At 33.4% G+C, this 19,811-nt stretch overlaps 1 pseudogene; it reads left to right on the top strand.

The window, feature by feature from the left end:
- Positions 1–15,093: 15,093 nt before the first annotated feature.
- Positions 15,094–17,652, top strand: LOC118050965 (sesquiterpene synthase 2-like; annotated as a pseudogene).
- The last annotated feature ends 2,159 nt before the right edge of the window (positions 17,653–19,811 follow it).

The raw sequence follows: 19,811 nt of genomic DNA, 5'->3' as shown, positions 1-19,811 counted from the left end.
TCATTTATAGTGCAAAAGTCCCATCGCTTGTAAGAAGTAAAGTCTCAATCAAACTCATTCTCTTTTTTAAAGTTCGAATTAGAATCGAATTCGAAATCAGACAACTATCATTATCTTGAAGGTAAGGATTATCTTGAAGATAAGGATTATTTCGAAAATAAGGATTATCTCAAAGATAAGGATAGAATGACAAAAGCACATTATAGTCCTTAATTTTCATGCAAGTTGACAAATCACACTTTTCATTGAAATAAGTCTCTGATATTTTAATTTTACATTTTAAACCCTGTAAAAATTAAATTAAAAGCCAATGGGCCAAAATTAGGTTATGACAGTTGCCCCCTCTTTATAATATTTACTATGCAACGATATTAGAAAATTTCATTTTCTTTTAGCTTTGTGTAGTAAATTTATAAAGAAAATTAGATACAGAAAGAACTTTTGCTTCTTTTTTATTTTTTTAGTTTTGAAAACTTTGAAAACAGTAGATTGACACATGACCTTTATAGAGAGATGTAGAAATCAAGAAATAAGTCATTTGGGAGACGACCCATTTTTTTTTTAATTTAATTAGTCAGTGATGGATGTGGCATTTCCAGTGACGCTACTGTGAAATGCTGATGGACTTGACTCTGTCGACAACGTCGTCGGTGATGGTTGTGGCATTTCCAGTGACGCTACTGTGAAATGCCGACAGACTGGAAGCCATCGGTATGGACGTCGGTGATAGTGTAGTGTGCAAGAAAGATGATGTTTGTATTGTCTATTTACCTTCCTGCAAACACTTAAATGATAAAATGTTCATTGCACTAAACAATAACAACAATGCTTAAACAATTCAAACTTATGAAATAAATATTTCGTGTTACAAAATATATCATCTATAATATATATTACATGAAAAAAATGTTTTACACAGGGCTTCATTTTGATAGTTAGTTAGAATTTTCTTCTTCCTCATCATCAATTGGATAGTCATCACCTTTATCGCAATCTTCAATATGGATATCATCATCTTCATTGACATTTGCTTGTCTGTTAGAGCTCAAAACAACATTCAACTCCTCTGCATCAACATCAACAAGATTATCATCGAAAACATGAAAATTTGAATTTTCTTCTAAGTCAATCGAAGGAGCAACTCGATATGGTTCAACCAACTCACTAACTTGAAAGACTTCATCTCGCACACTTGTGTCTTCATTCTTATCCTGAACAAGCTTGACATGACCCCTAGGTTTCGTTTTTAAAACGGACAATCAATCCATTATTGATCGATCATCTCTAAATGAAGGGGTGTAAGTGTAATAAACTTGTTGACATTGCTTTGCGAAAACAAAGACATCGTTTATGTTGCGGAGTCTAGCTTTTGAGTTGATTTCGACCAGATCATAGTGCGGATCAACTCTAATTCCTCAGTCAGTCATGTCATACCAATAACATTTGAATAAAAACACTATTTTACTTGCTATGATATTGCAGTTCGACGACCACTTCTAATCTACCATAGTAGTCAACTTCTAACTCATTACTAGTCGATCCCTTAACACAAACACCGCTGTTGTATGTCTTTTTTCCATGCCCGTATTCTTCAGTATGAAAAACATATCCATTGACAAAATACCCGTTGTAACACTTAACTTTTCTTTTAGGGCCCAGGCTTAGTGAAGACAATAACTTAGCAGCACTAGTTCCTATTTTATAAACCTTGTATGTAATGTACATCAATGAACAATAAATGAGCGAGAATCTTGTAATGACATGCATACAATAATTTTGCGAGTTAGAATGAGTTTGTGATAGTGCTTATATGCCACGTGGCAAATTGTTAAGCTTGTAATTGAAAGATCTGGTATTCGATCAGCTGTGAGTTATTGGAGAGCAAATATTTTCGATGTTGTCTACAAGTGATAATGAGTGTATGATATTACAATATATAATTAATAGTATATTACTGACAAAGGTTAATTAGTATTACATATATATAAACTTACTGAATAAAAGGTCTCAGCTCATCACAGTTAAATAGAATATAGTTGTGTACTTTTTTGAACTTTATTTTTGAAAAATATCTTTCTCTTACAACTTTTTTAGGTGTGGGTCATCTAGGATTGGAGAATATTGACAAGTTTCCACTGGAAGGCACTTCACTGCTATCATTATGCCGTGAAATGCGATTGATTCTCGTTCTTAGATGAGGTTCGAAATAGTACGAGATAAATGTTGAGATCTCCTCAACAATATAGGCCTCACATATCGAAGCCTCAACATGCACCTTATTCTTAACCTTTTTCTTGAGATTGAACAAGTACTTGCATTGAATTAATCAAATATTTTCAATTAAGAAAAACATAGAAAATACTTTTGTCGCACCCGACATCGCGACGACCTTAAAAATAATTTAAAATCTTTGGAAAGAACGGATTTCTGGCATCCTATTCTTTAATGTGGATATTCTTGTTTAAGGAGTCACCACCTAGTATTATGGTCACTAGGAACCCTAACTGGTCAACAAAGATTCTATGGTTTGGGACTGGTTACATAAAAGGAAAGATATTATCACCCCTTAAACGTCCTGCCTGAGGTAGGCTGCATTGCTGGTTTCGTCTTAAATTGCTAAATGTTTATTAATTTATGTTATGGAAATTTTCTTATAATATTCCTGACTCTGGCGCCAGAGAATATTTAACTACGAATATTTCCAACTCTGGTGTTGGTAAATATTACGTAGCTATAAAAATAAATTTAAATCAGTATTTTTTTTTATTCCCGACTCTGGCGCCAGTGAATAAATAAATAATAATACATTTATTTTTTTTGAATGCACAGATTTCTTTTTTTTTTCTAGCTAAATAAAATTGAATAAACGAATAAAAATAATATAAATTTAAACCGGTATTTTTATCTTGACTCTGGCGTTAATGAATAAACCAATAAATTTACATTATTTTTATTCTCACATACACATTTTTTTTCTGTATTTTTTTTTATTTTTTTTGTTGGGCCCGGCCCGGCCCAGCATAGTATTTTTGGGCTGGGCCTAGCTCAGCCCACATGGGCTGGGCTAAGCCCAGCCAGCTCGGCTGGGCTCAACAGCACGTGTGCTGCTGCACTGTGCAAGTGAATTAAAATTCACTTGCACAGTGCATAAGGCATTTGAAATAAATGCAGAAGAAGAAACCACTTACCTGGTCTGCTGGAATCGATGGACACGATGGCGAAGCTCTGGCTGGCCGGCACTGACTCCTCTCCTCTGCTCCTTCTTCTCCTTCTTCGCTGAAGGCAGTGGCAGCGACCTCGTGACTTTCCTCTGCTCTTGTGTTTTTTTTTTGGTCTGTGTGTCTCCTGGGTTTTCTAGTCAAGAAGATGATGAAGAGGTCGACCTGATGGGAATTTGTTTTTGATTTAGGGTTTTCGTTGTTTGCAGGGACGAAGGCAATGAGGGCCAATCTCATCTCTATGTTTTGCTTTTCTCTGTGTGTCTGTGTATTTATTTCTGCGCGTCTATCTGTTTTTCCCCTGTTTCCCCTGCTTTTCTTTTGTTTCTGGTTACTAGTATTTTGCTCTGTTTCGTCTCCTCCTCCTCCTCTATTTTATTTTACTGCCCCTGTCTTCCCCTGTTTGTGCTGGGTTCCCCCCTTTGTTTCTGGGTTTCTTTCTCCGTCTCCCCTTTTCTTGTGAGGCCTTTCTCTGGCTTTAATATCCAGCCCCCTTGGTTTCAGAAAACCCGTTCCCCTGTTAATGGGATCGTGGGCAAAAGATCGTGCTCTTGAATTGCCGGATTTGTTTCCTGTTGAATCGGTCTAGTCCGTGCGAAACGGAAGGGATGGTGAACAGTGGGATCAAAAGGGCGTCATCTTGTATGGAAAAAAATGACAGATTATGAATTGGTCCCTTATTGTTTGAAATGTATCAATTGGGTCCCTTAATCAATAAATTTTTAATTTTACCCTTGGATTATTTTCAATTAAGTCCCTGAATTTATTTAATTAATTAAATCAAAGTTTAATTAAGTTCAGAAGCTTATTAATTCTTTTAATTTCATTAATTAAACTAATCCACATTTTAACTAAATTTTCAAACTTATTAATTCTTCAATTTTTAACCAATTTACTCTCAAATTTGATAATTTCATCCATGAATTTTGAATTTGTGTTGTTTTAACCTCATTCTCAAATATATTTTTATCCATTCGTTTTGTATTATTTGTTCAAAAATTGGGTTATGACAACTTTTATATATGAATTACATTTCAATTGTAATATCTAACCGTTCGAATAGGTACATCCATCTATATTGGACTGGTCCTCCAACTTTTGCCTCGAACAATAGATGTATGGGGAGATGCTCCATTGAGTCACAAAATGATGGAGGGAATATCATCTCAAGTTTGCAATGTGCTTAACATTCAACTTGGTGGAGCATTTATCTCTAAAGAAATAACTGATCTCCGTGAGTGCATCCCATATCCCCTTTGGCAACAAATCACAGAAAGCTAATGGGATGAGTGTTTGCATAAACACGTGGCAATCATGACTCTTCATTTCATATTAACTAGCCTTGATATGTTCGAGGTATCTCCATGTAGAAAACATAGACTTTTAAGCTATTTGTAGACTAATAGTTATGTGTTTTTCTCTAACACGAAGCTTGCTCTTGGTTTTGCGACCCGTGACTTATCATAAACCAACTCCATATTTTTACAGTTACAAAACAAAGTTATATCCAATCTAGCCTTGATGTTGTCCTTTGTCTTCCCCTTCACATCCATTACGGTGTTGAAAATGTTCTTAAATACATTCTTTTCAATGTGTATGACGTCAAGGTTACGATAAAGTATATTGGTCTTCCAATAAGGAAGCTCCCAAAAGATACTTCGCTTTACCTAATTATGGGTCAAACCAAAACCAGGAAACTTTTGCTTACCTAATTGAAGACCAAACACAATGTCACTGTACTCTGATATAACATCATGCAATTCTTCACCGAAAGATGCGGGGATGCAACATTCTTTTCAAGTCTACCAATAGAGAAATCTGTGATTAAGTGGTAAGAAACGACGGTGACAGTAAAAAAAAGAAGCTTTACCTCCGTTTGTTAGCATAAATGCCTTGTTGTTTTCCATACAATATGGAGATGATAGTTTCCCATGCGTGCTCCAACCAGAAAGCATTCTATAAGCTGGAAAATTATTGATAGTCCACATCAAAGCCGCCCTCATAAAGAAATTTTGTTTTCTCAATATATCATAAGTCAAAGCTCCGGAGGACCACAACTGCGCCAACTCATCAATCAACGGTCGAAGACAAACATCTATATTCCGGCTCGGGCTGCTTGGACCGGGTATGACAGTAGATAATATGAACTCCAACCTCATACACATTTCTGGTGGCAAGTTATAAACCGTGAGTATGATCGGCCAACAAGAATAAGGAGCAGCAAATGACCCAAATGGGTTGAATCCGTCTGTACACAACCCAAGGTGCACATTCCTTGATTCAGCTGAAAAGTGAGGATGCACACTGTTAAAGTGTTTCCACTCTTCACCGTTAGAAGGATGCACCATCACTCCATCAATCGCATCATGTGATTGGTGCCATGTCATGTGCTCAGCAGTCTGTGGTGACAAGAATAATCTCTGCAATCTAGATGTGATTGAGAAGTATCTAAGTTTTTTATATGCCACTAGAGTCTTTCCCTGCCCGTTCTGGGTTTGTAATAGAAATGCCCGCATGTCATGCACTCGATCTTCTCAACATTTTCAAGGTAGTATAACATGCAGAAGTTAGGATACATGTTAATTTTCTAGTATCCTAAACCGAGGGGTTTCATCATGGACTTCGCAGCATAGAAGTTCTCTTTCAGCCTGTTCCTTTCAGGTAAAATGCTTCTCATCCATTCAATAATTTTATCATACCTGGCCTCACTCAACCAATGATCTGACTTGATGGTGAACACTTGTGCTATGGCCGATAATTTACCGTGGTTTGTGCAGCCATCCCATAATGACTTGTCAGAATCTTTCAACAAATAAAAAAACCTAGTTGAATCTGTATTAGGTTCTTCTTCTACGATTGGACATTGACTGACATTACCTTAATTCATTCTCTTTGCATCCATAACCATATTTCTATAAGGATTAGTGTTGTCATTTGTCGCTTCATGCATGTTGCTAACACTAGAAGTTGACTCAACCACCCTTTCTCCCATTCTCTTCTTACTAACAAATACTTCTCCATGTGCATACCAACACTGGTAATTCTCCATAAACCCTCTGTGTAGAAGATGCATCATTACAACATCTAGATGCAGATACGTTTTATTTTGACACTTCCTGCATGAACACCAAATACCGCCTCCAGTAAAATTTCTAGGAATAGATATTGCAAAATTAATAAAACCCTGAAACCTGTTACAATAATCCATCCTTCGCAATCCTTGGGGTGAATCTCGATACATCAATGAACTATCATCCATGACTTATATTGAACCTCTATAAAATGATGATGACAACATGTATTAATTAACAATGTTAGGTAAATAAACTTGCAAAAATATTAGTTTACCTCGAGATTATCCAACAAACCAATTACAACTTCTTATAAATATTAAATATTCATTATCATTTATCAATGTCCATACAAATTAATACATATAAATTTACGGAAATTACAACTCCGCAATACCATTGATAAAACTTAAAACGAACCCATTAAACAAGCTATTGATTATTTCAAAACAACATGTCGTAACCTATTTTTGGGTCCCTGCATAAGAAAAGAGAAGAATAAAAATTTATATATAAAAAAAAAATGGTTGAGGAGGTTCAAAGATATAAATGTCAAAATTTGGCAGTATATCATTGACTAGTAAGAGCCCTATTGATTAAGGAAATTTTATTTGAGGAAGAAAAGTACAAAATCAGATGTTTATGGACTCAATTAATATTTATTGAAGGTTTAATTGAATTATTGGAGGGTTTGATTGCGAGAAATTTTGATTTTTAAGTCAATTTGGGTTTTAATTAGAAGAAATTGAAGTTATGGGGTCAAATTATATATTTTTAAAGTTGATTGGGTCAAATCAGGGGCTTAATTGCATACATATTGAAGTCTGGTGGCCAATTAAGGACTTAATCGCAGAAATCCAAAACCAAGGACTACAATGAAAAAGGCGCGCAAATTGAAGGGCTGAACTGAAATTGATGCATTTTGGCGCCAATTTCCTTTTAAATGAAACGACGCGTTTTGGGAAAAAGGGCGCCGTTTCATGTAATGTTAAAAAAAAAGAAAAAAAGAGGCTTACGGTGCCGTTTTGAACGGCACCATAAGTTCTTCTTCTTCCCCTGCACAAGCAGGGAACAGGGGAAGAAGAAGAAATGCTCCCCTGCCTTTCGGTCCTCTCCCTCTCTCCTAAAACCAGAAAAGCCGGTCACGACCCATGCCTACACAGACCCTGCCACACGCCACCATGATGAAAAGTCAGGCGTCGAAAGCTGCGAGTGATCTCTGGCTCACCTTACCCTCCACCATGGCAGGGGTAAGGTGGCCCTTCCCTCGTCTGCCTATAAATACCAGAGGAGGGAGTGTAAAGGAAAGGAGAAGAAAAGAGGGGGGAAAGCTATGAATGTTTTTTGGAGAAACCGAAAGAGAGAAAAGAGGAAGGAAAAAGGGAGGGACGCTGGGATTGATATTGGAAAACGAAAGAGAAAACCGAGAGTTTAGTAAAAGAAACCGAAAGATAGAGAACTGAATAGTGGAGAGAAAGCTGAGAACAGCGTGAGAAGAAAAGAAAAAAAAAGGGGAAGTTGGGAATGTTTTTGAGGGAGACTGAGAAAGAGAACTGAGAAGGAGTTTAAGAAACCAAAAGATAGAAAGAAAAGAGAAAAAGGGAGGAAGATGGGCATGGCTTTTGGGACGACAGAAGAGACTGGAAACTGAAGAAGAAGACAGAGGAGGAAAGGGGAAATCGGCAACTAAAACAGAGAAGAGAAAGGGAAGAGACAAGGAAATATACACAAGAGAAGAAGAGCAACCGCAGCTGCCACCGTGCTTCATCTCCACCGCCACAGCACACCACCTGATCGCTGCTGCCATCTCCAACAGCCGCTGACACTCGCGCAGAGATAGAGGAGAAGAAGAGCAGACAACGAGAAAGCTGAGGAGAAGGTGACAGTGAAGAGAAACAGAGGAGAGAAAGAAGGAGGACAACCGTTGCCTACTCCACCACCGCTGCCGCCAGCGTCGCCCCGGCTCCAGGTAATCTTCTTCCTTCACTTGTCTTCGTTTAGCTTCATTCTTCATTTGCATGCAGAACGTTTACGTTCTGCAGCAAATGAAGAATTAATTAGCTAGTTACTGTGCACAGTAACCAGCTAATTACATTTCATTTTCGGCTGGTTACTGTGCCCCTTCAGTTTAGTCATGGGCCGGAACATCAGCCTAGCCCACGTGGCTGGGCTGAGTCCAGCCCACAGTATATGGGCCGGGTTAGGCCCAGCCCAGGATGGTTGGGCCAGATCCGGCCCAGTTTTTTTTTAATTAATTTTTTTTTCAGAAATATAGTTGTTTGTAATTTTACAAGTTTCTCATGTTCTTTTGATTAATATCCAATAGTGTTTTTATGTTGCTAAAAATACAAAACCCGATGATAAATTACCCGGTTTTCGTCAAAACTTTTTTTTAAAAAATACAAAAATACAAAAAAAATTTTGTTTTTGTGCATACGGCCAAGTGTCTCCAAGCTAAAAAATCATATTGTGTTTTTATATACACTAAAAATCAATATTTAGCATGCATTTTGGCTTTAATAACCAGTTTATTAAAGTCAAGAGAACATTGGCCAAAATTTCAAAAACAAACAAAAATTTTATTTTGTTTATCTCTGAATATCCGGGGCATGACATTACACGTAATGCATATTCCGGATATTTAATTTTTTTTTTCGGACAATAGAATCCGGGGTATGACATTACATGTAATGCATATTCTGAGCAATAAGGAACCACAACATGACTTAGATTTTATTAGACAAAACAATGCAGCCTACCTTAGGTAGGGTGTAGTTGGGGTGCTAACACCTTCCCTTTACGCAACCAGTCTCCGTACCTAATCTCTAAAGACCAGTAAGGGTTCCTAGTAACCCGAATACTAGGTGGCGATTCCTGGTCATTTTTTACTGCTTAGAGACAAAGAATTCCTTGTCTCACCTTATTTTCCACAATAGATAAATAAACATCAACACCATTCATGAAGGGTTGGTGGTGGGTGATCGCCGCAACGTCGTACACGTGCGACACAACATATATAATTCGGTAATTCAATAAAGTTTTAACAATTTACAAACAAATACAATCTTACAAATTCTAAAACAAACCATAACAAGTATAAAATTATACATTCATATACTCTAAGTTTGTTTGAGAAATAACAATAAAACATGTACATCTACTAACAAAATACATATACTAAAAAAACAATATAATTGACATTTAAATGTTAAAATTTTAAAAGATAGAATTACTTACAAAAATTGATAAAATCCATCAATAAATCAAAACACGGATGTTATGACCACAAAACTTCAAGAAATATAAATTGTTGTTCTGAAAAGAGGGAGATTTTTTTTTTTTGGGGGGGGGGGCCTGGTTGTTTGCAGATGGGGAGAGTTGGGACAAGAAAGAAGAAGGAGAAATAGGGGAGGAGAGGGTTGGCAGAGTGGGCATATATTAACTTTTTCTGACAGTTTCATCGACAGACGTATTCTGTCGGTGAGTCCGTCAGCTATTCTAACAGCAAAAGTGACACGTCACCATATGGATATAGTGTTTTGAATCCCTTGGTAATTCTATCAGCAATTTAAACGATGAACCAGTCACGTCACCGTACGGAGCTGCCATTTTGAATCCCTCGGAAAAAATGACCAGTAAAAACCGCCACATCAGCTAACCACCTTTTTTTATTTAGAACATTCCGTCTGTAATTTAGTTGGTAACTACCGACTAAATGTTGCCGTCGGTATATACTGACGGAATGACGGATGGAAAAAATTCCTTCAGTAATTTCAACCTTAAATTACTGACAGAACTATTCCATCGATAAATCCATTGGTATTAAGCGAATTTCTGGTAGTGGACTAAGAGGACTAATAGAGCAAGTAGATGCATAAATTTCTTTTTCTTTTTCTTTCTCAAGTGCATATATGCCCACTAAAATAATTGATGCCATGTCAAAGAAATTCAACCCATAAGGGTCATGCTTATGATAGCATCCTAAACTGTAGCAGTGAAAGGGCCCAGAAAGAATAAATGTTCCTGTGTTTCAACCTGCGACCCATAAAGGATATATGTCGAAGAGGGAATGATCTTAAAAGCATGTATAATGTCTATGATGTAGAGATAACCCATGAGATAAAAGAGTGTCTCCGTATTAAACCTGAGAACTTGAAAAGATGTTATATATAGCATGTGAGTCTGGAATTTCTAAGAACCTTTCATGCCAAGTCAATAGAGAACCTCATCGATGAGTGACCATTGCAGACATAATGGTTTGGTAAGGCACTCCTTGGGTTAAAAGTAATTGAGTTCCAAATAGGCTAAAGCTCCAAACTATAAGATGGAGAAGCCCAAGTATCCCCCTCAATGATGTCAAAGACCTTAGCACTCAATAGAAGCGAGCACCCTTCTTTTCTCTCTCTTCCGGTCAAAGTGCAAGTTTGTCTAATTTTTTGTTTTTCAATTTCAATCCTTATGTTTTTTATTGTTTATTTTTGTCTTTTGACCCCTTTACAAAACTATTTTATATTTTCAATTCAGTCCTTAAATTATAATTTGTCATATATTGTTTTTACCAATTCAGTCCTTATTCTTTCGAGTTGTTGTTTTTATCTTTGGTTTTTTTTGTTAAAGTTTTATTAGTATTCAATTTCATACTTAAATAAAAGTTAATTTATGTTTTTTTTTTTCAATTTAGCCTTCATTCTTTTGATTTTTCTCCTTTTATTAATTATTTTTTCTGCTTGATTTAAGCTTGCAATTTAATTTTTAAATGCCTAATTTATTTTTTATTTTGGTTTCCACCCTTATTTTTTAATTAATTTTTTTTTTGATTTTTTTCCCAGATACATCCTTCGGTGTTTGATTTATTTGGGATTGGGCTTCGTGGTTTTTCCATTTGTAATGCTTTCAATTTAATGACATGAGTCACAAGTTCTAAGTGTTAATACGATTATGAATTTTTTTTTCCTTTGTATATTTTGTGATTTTATCATTCTATTTTTTTAAAAATTGTTTTATGGTTAACTTCATATTCTTTTCTATTAGTTTGTCTACGTCTCATTACTTAAATCACGAGTTTTGTGAGTTGTTTTTTGATAAAGAATTTCTTTTAAAAAATGCTGTTTTGTTTTGTGTTTAGTTTTTGCTTATTTTTTATTTGACTTTATACAAGTAGGTTATGTTTTGTACAAAAAAAAAATAGTTATTTTGAAATAATATTTCTTGTATGTTCGTCCATGCATATTTTTTTCTTTTTATTTTATTCACTTAGTTTCACATGAAGTTTTATTTCTAATATCTTTTATTTATTTTAATGAATAAGTTTAGTGGACAAAATAGGTAAATGTCTTATTTTTTGATATCAAATATCTTGATCTATATTTATCTCTTATTTTTCTCAATTTCACTTTTAGTTATTATTAACAATTTTGTCTTATTTATTTACATAGATGATTATTAGATATTTGAATAAAATTTTTGATTTACACTTATAATTTATATTAAGTAAAAAAAATATATCAAAATAGTCTGTATACTCAAGTTGTTTCCAAGAAAGAAAAATTACGACTCGCTACCACGCCTATATCAAATCAAAATTTTAGTTGCCCTTTAATTAATTTTTTTTCACTCTTATTTTTTAGATCTTTTTATGTAATTGATTTGTTTTTATTGATTTCATTCAACATTTGATTTGTTAGAGATTCTGATTCATATGATCTTATCGCTCTGCATTTCTTATACTAGTTCATTTAGATTTTTTTTTTGGTGTTTTATACAAATGCTATTTATTTTTAAAAATAAAAAATATTTATTTTTAAATAATATTGCTTATGTGTGCCTTGCATAATATTTTTTTGTAGGCATGAGTTTATTTGTCAATTTCATTTGTGTTTATCTTTTAAGTCATGAGTTTTTTACGTTTTGAATTTATTTTTTATTGATTTTACTAAATAAGTTAAGTAAACACAATCGGATGAAAGTTTTATTTTGTATTATTGAATATCTTAATTTATATTTTTTAATTTTATCAATTTTTATTTTGAATATCGTTAACAATTTTTTTTTTTTTTTTTATGGTTTGTTTACCTTGCTAATGAAATATTCTTTTCATTGCCCAAATAATTGAAAACCATGATTAGATACGTGGCATTGGAAAATATCACAGCATGCATTTCACATAATTAACAAACAAATTTTCAACAACAGTATTGTAAAATATCAACAAACTATGTGGTCGATATTTTGCAATTCAAAATGTTTTCCATACAACAACATCAGCAGCCATGTTTAACACAAGGTTTTCGTTTATCAAATTACAAGTAATTAAAACAGAAGGTGTTGAAAATTGAGGTAAATTATTATATATATTCTCATGTGATTAATAATTAAACACCGAAAGTATCCATGATTTGTTTTTATTGATTTCATTGGACGTTTGATTTGTTCTAGATTCTGTTTTATATGATCTTATTACTCTGTATTTTTTTAATATTGTTTTTTTAGATGTGTTTTTTTTCAAGGTGTTATACTAATTCATTTATAATCTTTTTTGTTTTTTGTGTTTTATACAAATGTGGTTTATTTTTAAAAATAAAAAATATTTATTTTTAAATAACATTGCTGATGTGTATTGCTGATGTGTTTGGCCTTGCATAATATTTTTTTTAGGCATGAGTTTATTTATCAATTTTATTTGTATTTATCTTTTAAGTCATGAGTTTTTTTACGTTTTGAATTTATCTTTTTATTGATTATAATAAACAAGTTAAGTCAATACAATCGGATAAAAATCTTATTTTGTATGCTTGAATATCTTAATTTAAATTTTTTAATTTTATCAATATCTATTTTGATTATTGTTAAAAAATAATTTATGGTTTGTTTACGTTGCTAATGAAATATTCTTATCATTGCCCAAATAATTAATTGAAAACCATGATTAGATACGTGGCATTGGAAAATATCACAGCATGCATTTCAAATAGTTGACAAACAAATTTTCAACAACAGTATTGTAAAATATCAACAAAATATGTGGTCGATATTTTGCAATTCAAAATGTTTTCCATACAACAACATCAGCAGCCATGTTTAACACAAGGTTTTCGTTTATCAAATTACAAGTAATTAAAACAGAAGGTGTTGAAAATTGAGGTAAATTATTATATATATTCTCATGTGATTAATAATTAAACACCGAAAGTACCCATGATTTGTTTTTATTGATTTCATTGAACGTTTGATTTGTTAGAGATTCTACTTTATATGATCTTATCACTCTGTATTTTTAAATATTGTTTTTTTTAGATGTGTTTTTTTTCAAGGTGTTATACTAATTCATTTATAATCTTTTTTTTTGGTGTTTTATACAAATGTGGTTTATTTTTAAAAATAAAAAATATTTATTTTTAAATAATATTGCTGATGTGTTTGGCCTTGCATAATATTTTTTTTAGGCATGAGTTTATTTGTCAATTTCATTTATATTTATCTTTTAAGTCATGAGTTTTTTACGTTTTGAATTTATTTTTTTATTGATTTAATACACAAGTTAAGTCAACACAATTGGATAAAAATTTTATTTTGTATGCTTGAATATCTTAATTTATATTTTTAAATTTTATCAATATCTATTTTGATTATTGATAAAAAATAATTTATGGTTTGTTTACGTTGCTAATGAAATATTCTTATCATTGCCCAAATAATTGAAAACCATGATTAGATACGTGGCATTGGAAAATATCACAGCATAGATTTCACATAATTGACAAACAAATTTTCAACAACAGTATTGTAAAATATCAACAAAATATGTGGTCGATATTTTGCAATTCAAAATGTTTTCCATACAACAACATCAGCAGCCATGTTTAACACAAGGTTTTCGTTTATCAAATTACAAGTAATTAAAACAGAAGGTGTTGAAAATTGAGGTAAATTATTATATATATTCTCATGTGATTAATAATTAAACACCGAAAGTACCCATGATTTGTTTTTATTGATTTCATTGGACGTTTGATTTGTTAGAGATTCTACTTTATATGATCTTATCATTCTGTATTTTTAAATATTGTTTTTTTTTAGATGTGTTTTTTTTCAAGGTGTTATACTAATTCATTTATAATCTTTTTTTTTTGTGTTTTATACAAATGTGGTTTATTTTTAAAAATAAAAAATATTTATTTTTAAATAATATTGCTGATGTGTTTGGCCTTGCATAATATTTTTTTTAGGCATGAGTTTATTTGTCAATTTCATTTATATTTATCTTTTAAGTCATGAGTTTTTTACGTTTTGAATTTATTTTTTTTATTGATTTAATACACAAGTTAAGTCAACACAATCGGATAAAAATTTTATTTTGTATGCTTGAATATCTTAATTTATATTTTTTAATTTTATCAATATCTATTTTGATTATTGATAAAAAATAATTTATGGTTTTTTTACGTTGCTAATGAAATATTCTTATCATTGCCCAAATAATTGAAAACCATGATTAGATACGTGGCATTGGAAAATATCACAGCATGCATTTCACATAATTGACAAACAAATTTTCAACAACAGTATTGTAAAATATCAACAAAATATGTGGTCGATATTTTGCAATTCAAAATGTTTTCCATACAACAACATCAGCAGCCATGTTTAACACAAGGTTTTCGTTTATCAAATTACAAGTAATTAAAACAGAAGGTGTTGAAAATTGAGGTAAATTATTATATATATTCTCACGTGATTAATAATTGCCTATAAATACACCTGATCTCTGCAGATGTTGTTCACTGCTCTATTTACTTAACCGATAAAGAATTTGCCATCTAGCGAACATCGTTGCCGAAGCAACATGTCTACCCAAGTCTCCCAAGAAGTTGTACCCAAGACTCTTCAAGCTCGTGATAATGAGATTATTCGCCGGACAGCCAATTATCATCCAAGCATTTGGGGCGATCAATTCATTTCCCATCTCCCCAAAGACAAGGTCATTGCATGCAAAAAGGACAATACTCTGTGTGTGTGTGTGTGATTCTTTGTTATTTTCTTCTCCCTTTGAGAAATCTAATGATGCGTTTAATATGGTAACTAAAGCAGGTGCAAGAAGCCATTGAATTGCAAGAAATTGAAAAGCTGAGGGAACAATTTAAGAGGGAACTCTTGGCTAGTAATTCATCACAAAAGCTGGATCTTATAGATGCAATCCAGCGCCTAGGTGTGGCTTACCACTTTGAAACAGAGATAGAAGAAGCACTACAGCATATCTACAATAACCGTATTGATATCGAAGATGATGACCTTTACAACACTGCTCTTGGTTTTCGACTACTAAGACAACATGGCTACAACGTTTCATGTGGTAATTAGTATATGTATGGCCATTTGTTATAAGAAATGTGCATGACATAAGCTTCATACAAATTTTCAAGTCCATTTCTTTGGTGATTTAATTCAGATATATTCAACAAGTTCAAAGATGACAAAGGTTATTTCAAGCAATCCAATGATGTTCGAGGCATCCTAGGTCTCTATGAAGCAGCACATCTAGCGGTGCATGGAGAAGATATTCTTGATGAGGCCCTAGCTTTCACAACCATCCACCTCAAGTCCATGGCAACTAGTCCAAACTGTCCACTAACAGCAAAAGTTTCTCATGCCCTAAAGCAGTCCATCAGAAGGGGCGTTCCAAGACTGGAGAGCAGGCGCTACATTTCTATCTATCAGGACGAGCCGTCATGTAACAAAACTTTACTAGGGCTTGCAAAGTTGAATTTCAATCTCGTGCAAGAATTACATAAAGAAGAGCTTTCAGAAATTACAAGGTGATACTTGTATCCAGATTTAGAATGAAAGCACGTTGACATGTTAAAATGAATATTGACGCAGAGAGCAAGTTATAATGCGTGCATCAGCACCTTTTTCTTCTTTTTCTTTTGTTGAGGATTACTTGTGAAGCTGTTTACTTCTTCAGATAGTGCTCGATATTTTATTTGTTTCAGGTGGTGGAAGGGTTTGGACTTTGCTAGAAGGCTTCCTTTTGCAAGGGACAGGGTGGTCGAGTGCTTCTTTTGGATAGTAGGTGTATATTTTGAGCCTCAGTACTCCCTCGCGAGGAAAATACTTACCAAAGTAATAGCCATGGCATCGATTATTGATGACATCTATGATGTTTATGGCACCCTTGAAGAGCTGGAACTTTTCACAGAAGCAATTGACAGGTTTGTTGTATGGAAACGGCTCCTTTATTTTATTTTTTTAAAAAAGTAGAGCTTAATTAAGAGACAAATAACGGTTACAGTACTGCGATTACAAAAACCTGGACACTTAATTTTCAGGTGGGACACTAAAAGCATGCACCAGCTTCCAGATTACATGAAAATATGTTATGAGGCACTATTGAATGTTTATATTGAAATTGAGGAAAAAGTGGCGAAGGAGGATGGTCCTACAGAGTCCACTTTGGAAAAGAAGCAGTACTCATGACTCTCTCCATAAATCAAATACTAATATACTATGTTGTAGAAATTACTCTATTATATATGTTTAACTTAGTAATGATTTTTATATGTACGATGTCTAACAGATGAAAGTTAATGTACATGCCTACTTTAACGAAGCCAAATGGTTCCATGAAAATCATATCCCGACGATGGAAGAATATATGCAGGTGGCTCTACAAACGACCGGTTATTCCATGCTCGCAACCGTGTCTTTCATTGGCATGGCCGGCGACATGGTGACCGAGCAAGCATTTGACTGGGTGTTCAATCGCCCAAAAAATTGTTAGAGCCTCAGAAACAATTTGCAGACTCGTAGATGATGTAAGATCACATAAGGTATGAGCTTATTTTAATTTGTTAAAAAACATTTAAGTAAAGATTGTTTGAAATTCATTGAATGTAATGGCTGTTGGAGTTAGGATAACTTGATAGTTTGGAAATGGATGAACTGCTTGGAATATTGTTGAGGAGGAAATAAACAACTAAAGGTCTGAGATTCTTTTAATCTTATTATGTATACTTTTCAGTTTGAACAAGAGAGAGGACATGCTGCCTCTGGAGTTGAATGTTACATAAGGCAATATGGTCTCTCGGAACAAGAAGTGTATAAAGAGTTTCACATGCAAGTCGTCAATGCTTGGAAGGATATAAATGAAGAGTTTCTCAAACCTACCGCTGTGCCAATGCCTCTGCTTGAACGCATTCTCAATCTTTCGAGAGTCATGGATGTCATTTACAAGGAGGAAGATGAGTATACCCATGTTGGAGAAGTAATGAAAAACAATATTGCGTCATTGTTTATAGATTCAGTGCCTATATAGCTGCTAGGTTGCCGATCTCCGCTTGCGATTACAATGGAAACAAATGCCTGCCTATTATAGCCCCCATGCTAATGAGGAGCAAAGGAGACTTTCTAATAGAATAAGGAGACTTATTTTTCTTATTTTGTATTTTTTATATTTTAGTTTGATATATAGCTGGTGTGTTGTGGCAGGCAACTAAAAATAAAACCTAGGCTGTTTAATAAAAAAAATATAGTAATGCGAGTATTTATTGTTTCCACAAAGAGTACTATCTAGTGGGGGAAGGTGAGGTTTTGTGTGTGTGTGTGTGTATAACAGTTTAAAAAAGAATAACTAAGAAAGAACTCAAATTAAAATATCAAAATCATTCAAAAGAATAAATTTTAGTCTAAGTCAACATCCATCATGAGGTCTTTTATAACTAATCATCAATACATATATATTAATTTGCACTTTAAATATTCATCATTATAACTATTTTCCTATATCTTCTCAGTTGTAGTCAATTAAAAAACAATAAATCTAATTAATCATAATAGAGAGCTTTAAAAAATAAAGAGACTGATGAAGGTAAAAAACACAAACACAAGTAATTGTATTTAATTTAGTTTGAAAGTTCTTTCTAAGATCTACTAATTTCTAACTTAGCAAATTATTAAATCTTAGTTTTTATGCATATTAGAGAGATCAAACAATTACGGATTTGATATCTAAACCTCGCAGTAGATTGCAACAAATAATAAACTAAAGGCTTCCTAGTAACTAAATGAGACAATCATGAAAAAAAAGATAACTTGATAGTTCGGAAATGGATGAACTGCTTGGATTGTTGAGGAGTATTAGAGAATAATATAAATTATATCTTGAGACCTCACCTAATAATTTAAACTATTAGGTTGAATTGGTTCTATGACATGGTATCAAAGCTTTGATGACCAAACGGTCACGAGTTCAAATCTCACCTTTCTCATTTATTTGATAAAAAATTAAGCACAAGATAGTGTGGGTCTGTGTGAGTTTCAAGCTCAAAAAGCTTTCACTTAAGGACGTGTTTTAGAGAATAATATAAATCATATGTTGGGATCTCACCTAACAGTTTAAGTTATTAAATCGAATTGGTTCTTTGACTAGGAGGAAATAACCAACTAATTACATTGATGCCATAAATATGGTAGAAGTTTGATACATTTATTTTTATGTCAATTTATTATAAACCAAATATAAATGTGCTACATGATTGCTTTACTAATTATAGCTTCTAGATTTTTTTTTACTTAAAGAATGGATTAATTCTCAACCCCTTGCCCTTTATTTCCAACCAATACAAAAAATCCACCTTACATCTCATAAAGGTCCGAGCTTAATTTAATCTTATTATGTATACTTTTCAGTTTTTAACAAAAAAAATATAGTAGTGTAAGTATGTATCGTTTCCACGAAAAGTATCTAGCCTAATATTGTGCTACACAAACAAAGATGAGTTGTTTAAGTATAAAAAGACAAATTAAACCAACACAGTCGACAAAACCAAAACAAACCAATTGCAAGGGAAAAAGCTGTGACATGAGCCACAAACAATCAAAACCTGCCAAGCACTCTTGATGCACCTAAAAAACAAACACAACATTGGCCGTAAGAAGTAAAAAGGCAACACCCAATTTCATGGTTGCATGCAAACCACATACAACCTTAAGAGTAATACCATAATGAAATGTTAATGAGAAACAACAAACACTCCTTATAGGCAGGGAAAAAAACTTTCGTGGATCAAAAAAGAAAAAACTGAAACACATGTTTTGCCAAAGAAACCCACAATAAACCTGATCAAGGCACAAACTGCAGCAACATTAACCTGATCAAAGCCCATGACAACAACAAAGAAAGTGAGAATTCAAAATGTTCGAGAATACATAAACTTTTAGTTATTAAATCTGTTCACAGCCCACAGCCTGGTCCTAAATGAAACAAAAACTCCAGGCAATGTATAAAGCTCCCACAACCTTAAGATTTTGAATGAACCGAACTGAACTGTTCAATTTGAATTGATTTTCAGTTCATTCGGATCATTTTCTCAAGAAATGGAACCGGACAATAAACACCCCTAATTAATAATCATCTTGGCTTCCAGCTATCTCGAAATTGCAATCACATCAGGCACATGGCGTTGCATTCGCATTCACCCCTAACTATGAACAGGAACGAATTAAAATGAAATGGATTTCTTGGAAA

Source organism: Populus alba, chromosome 15 (genome assembly GCF_005239225.2).
Source record: "Populus alba chromosome 15, ASM523922v2, whole genome shotgun sequence".
Taxonomy (NCBI): Eukaryota; Viridiplantae; Streptophyta; class Magnoliopsida; order Malpighiales; family Salicaceae; genus Populus; species Populus alba.
This window is presented reverse-complemented; position numbering and strand designations above follow the sequence as displayed.